This window comes from Lontra canadensis, unplaced genomic scaffold, assembly GCF_010015895.1.
Source record: "Lontra canadensis isolate GAN:19392208 unplaced genomic scaffold, GSC_riverotter_1.0 scaffold33, whole genome shotgun sequence".
Taxonomy (NCBI): domain Eukaryota; kingdom Metazoa; phylum Chordata; class Mammalia; order Carnivora; family Mustelidae; genus Lontra; species Lontra canadensis.
Window position 1 is genome coordinate 16,862,708 of NW_022631027.1, and position 4,398 is coordinate 16,867,105.

General features: G+C 37.0%; 1 pseudogene; it reads left to right on the forward strand.

The window, feature by feature from the left end:
* Positions 1 to 3,023: 3,023 nt before the first annotated feature.
* LOC116873481 lies at positions 3,024 to 4,159 on the forward strand (annotated as a pseudogene).
* Positions 4,160 to 4,398: the final 239 nt, after the last annotated feature.

Consider the following 4,398-nt stretch of genomic DNA (forward strand, 5'->3'; position numbering starts at 1 on the left):
TATAGTTGTAGGTGGAAGGAAGGAGAAGTCATTCCAGGAAGAAGAAATAGCATCTGCACAGGCTAAATGGTAAGAGAAGTGAGAAAAGAATGGCATATATAACGGAGTGTTCGTGGTTCAGTTTAGCTAGTACAAGAATGTTCTCATTGGGAAAGGAAGTCAGAGGTCAGACTCTGAGGCAGGTATTGAACTTTTTTTTTTCCTGGACAGCATCTTGATTTGAAATGTCTTTATTGATTCTGTGAATATTTTAATGTGGGTTTCTAAAAGATATGTTTTGATGACAGACATGATTCCATTGTTTCTGTTTATTCAACTCAATCTGACCAAAGTCCCCCAGGTGGTGATGGTGTTCCCAGATCTGACACTACACATTTTTAACATTCCATGTATTTTCTCACCTAGAAAGAGCTATTCTAGTTTTCTTCCAAAAATATGAAGAAGGCTTTTCTCCTATAGTAGGATGCTGTGGATAGCTTTCTTTAGTGTGTGTGTGTGTGTGTGTGTGTGTGTGTGTGTGTGTGTGTGAGAGAGAGAGAGAGAGAGAGAGAGAGAAAGAGAGAGAGAAATACCTATTTGGATCATTGCAGTAAATAACAGATTGAAAGCAATATTGCCAGAAAGCAATGCCAAAGCAATTAGAAACAGGAATATTCAGCTCCTCTTTCCAAACCAAGGATTAGAAAAGGTATATATATATAGAGAGAGACAGAGAAATGGTAATTAGTGGCTACCTATAAGAACGTCAAATATCAATAGGTCCCTAATGAAATCCCAAAACTGAAAATGCAACTATAACTTGCCTTTAGCCAGGCATCTTGCATTTAACAGATCTTTAATAATTAGGTTCTGAAACTGAGACATCCAGATCAGCTTTATATTTATGATATTCAGAAGAAGGACCTGTTTTGCTGAGTGAAGTTATTATTTACAGAATGTTAGTATTAATTTTAAACATGTAAACAATTATCCCATTCTTTCCCTTCATACATTATCATGCTTACTGTACCTATAATTCAATGCTATGTTACCTTTTGTTTATTTTATTAACTTGATTGAAAAGGAAATGTGACAAGAATAAGCTTATATTTTGTCACTGAAGATGGTATTGATTATATGACTTACTTTTTTTCCAAACCTGAGCAATTTTGAAAATTTGGTTGCTATTTCATGTAATCCTACTAATACTTTTGAATGTCTATAATTTCTGAATCAAGGGGATTTATGAATCTGATAAACAATATTTAAACTGTATTTTTCAGTGTTTTTTTAAAATATCAAAACAATGTGCAAGTTGTATGAGTGATTATATGAAATAATATTTTATATATTTTATGGAATAGATGAAATAAAATTTCCACCATAAATAAATATTTTTCTAACCATAAAATATTGCCAGATAACCAACAGGGATTGAGCACCATGTTGGAACAAAAATAGTCCAGAACTACACTTTCAAAGTTGAGCACCTGCTGTAAAATAACCATCTGTGATTAACTGTAATTTAATTATGGATTCATTCCTTTTGTGTACACTGGAAAGATCTCATAGGTCTTCCCCAGTTGGTCGACAATCAACTTCTGGCATTTTGTTAAGGAAACTTGCATATTCTCTTAGTAGCACCTGCTAACTCTATCTCATTGCAAATTTTGTAAAGAGCTTCAGGGATTTTATGGTGGCATTGATAGGTGAATAAATTATTAAACTTGGAATCAAAAGCTGCATTAATTAATCATTTGCCTGAGAAAGCTGATGCCCTCAGCCTTAGGATAAGTTGTTGTTCACCTATAAGTCATAGGGTAACTTCAGACATTTAGTGGAATAATTTAGGTAGCTAAATATTTGTGACCCATTTTAATATCTTACAGAGAGGTTTTTCATTGTTTTATCCAGAACTGTTGATCTAATTGTTGTCTCCCTTTATAAGAATTAGATTGTGATCAAATGAATGGTGTTACATATTTTATCTTTGCATTGATTATCTGATTGCTCTTTTTAATTAGATATTTTTAAAATATCATATTCTTTTTTATTGTGTTCAGTTAGCCATGCAATACCATATTCTTATAAAGATTCTTCATTAAAATATTACTGGTTCAAATTTTTCTACCTTCACAATAACCATGAGGTAGAACCAACTTTCCTCTGACCCAGATCACCTTCTGTAATGGCAGAGTGAAGAACTGTGTGAACTCCCTCTAAAACAAAAACAAAATATGGTAAAAGAACTACAATTACAATTTTGGAAATCTTTTATTTTTTCAAAAAGGTTTTATTTATTTGACAGAGAGAGACACAGTGAGAAAGGAACACAAGCAGAGGTAGTGGGAGAGAGAGAAGCAGGCTTTCAGCCGAGCAGGGAGCCCAATGTGGGGCTTGATCCCAGGACCCTGGGATCATGACCTGAGCTGAAGGCAGCCACTTAACAACTGAGCCACCCAGGTGCCCCAGAAATCTTGTATTTAGCTAAAGCCACAAAACAAAATAAAAATCAGTTATCAAAGAGAAACTATTAATCTTCATTAAGATAGCAGTCTATAATGCTTTAATTTGGAGCAATTCAAACCCCCCCTTCTTTCTCTAAATAATCTGAATAGATCTATAAAAACCAAAGAGTTTCAACTAGAAAAAGAGAGAGAGAGAAAGAACCAAAGAGGAGAAGTAGAGAGAGAAAAAGAAGTCCAGGCCCAAATGACTTCACTAATAAATTCCTCCAAACATTTTTTGAAAGACTTAATAAGCATCCTTCACATACTCTTCCAAAAAATAGATTACACTTCTCAACTTATTCTATGTGGTCATTATTATTATGATATGAAAATCAGACAAACATATTACAAGAAAGGTACAAGCGTCATTTTGTGGCAGTGAGAGCACAAATATAGGAGAGTGCAGGGCTGTAGTAGTAGGAAGAAGAGGAGTGTTAGGAGGTGGTGGTTGCTCTGGAGGCCAGGTCAGTGATCCAGCTTCGTGGCCTTTGCCTATGGGAGTGGGTGGCGGCCTCCCTCTGAAAAGGTTTCAAAATGACCAAAGAGAAGCCTCTTCCCAAAAAGTTTCCATCAAGTAAAACAGACTTCAAAGTTATAGCACATGATGAGTTTTTCAAAGATGGAAACAACGTGAAGCATATATCCAATTCAAATGAGGTGACTGGCTTAAAGGAGTCTGAAGAAAAACTGAAGCAACAAGATTCTGCTCAAAGGGAAAACATCCTTGTAATGCCACTAACAACCAAAGAGCAAGAGATGAAAGAGTGTGTCACTCAAATTAAGTACCTCAAGTAAGTCCAGCAGCCTAGTGTTGCCCAACTGAGATCAACAATGGTAGACCCAGTGATCAACTTGTTTTTTTTCCTAAAAATGAAAAATGAACTATAATAGGCTAAAGACAAACTGGAACAAGTCGCAAATGAATTGAGTGCCTGGATGTTTCCACCTGACAGGTAAACAAATCATACTCCCCATTTAAGACTTCCCTGATAGCTCCAGAAGGAGAAAGCTTGGAACAGCCACAGACTGGTTTCCACACCAAAACTCAGACTTTTTTTTTTATTTTTATTTTTTTTTAAGATTTTTTATTTACTTCACAGAGAGAGAGAGAGATCACAAGCAAGCAGAGAGGCAGGCAGAGAGAGGAGGGAGCAGGCTCCCCGCTGAGCAGAGAGCCCGATGTGGGGCTGGATTCCAGGACCCTGAGACCATGACCTGAGCTGAAGGCAGAGGCTTAACCCACTGAGCCACCCAGGCACCCCAGACTTTTTTTTTTTTTTGATTTGTTTATTTATTTATTTGACAGAGAGAGGGAGAGAGAGAGGAAACACACAAGCAGGAGGAGCAGTAAGCGGGGGTGGGGGGGAAGCAGGCTCCCTGCAGAGCAGAGAGCCAGATGTGGGTGGGGCTCAATCCCAAGAACCTAGGATCATGACCTTATCTGAAGGCAGAGACTTAACCTAGTGATCACCCAGGCACCCCAAACTCAGACTTTTTGAGCCAAAAAAAGCCATATTTTTATACTATCCAGCTTATAATGGTTAATGTAAAACTTACCAAATGAAACTTGTGTCTTAGCTTTTTTCTCTTCCCCCCCACCTTACTTCTGAGGCCTGATGGCATGCGACTATTCCAAAGAAGTGGCCAACTCTGAAAAATTTCCATTCTAAAACGTGTAGACACTTGAGAAATGTTTCTGTTTGAGGAAAAGAGAGGGAGAAAGGGAAATCTCAAGTCTGTGGCACACTCTCTTCAGTTTGGAGGAATGAAAACCTAGAGATTTAACATCATGAACTGAACAGGTAAAATTCCAGTAAAATGTAAAAATGGGATCCGCATAACTCTTAACCTTGAGTGTAGTGACTTAGAGACACTGTATATCAGCATTGCCCATAAGACTGTGATTTTT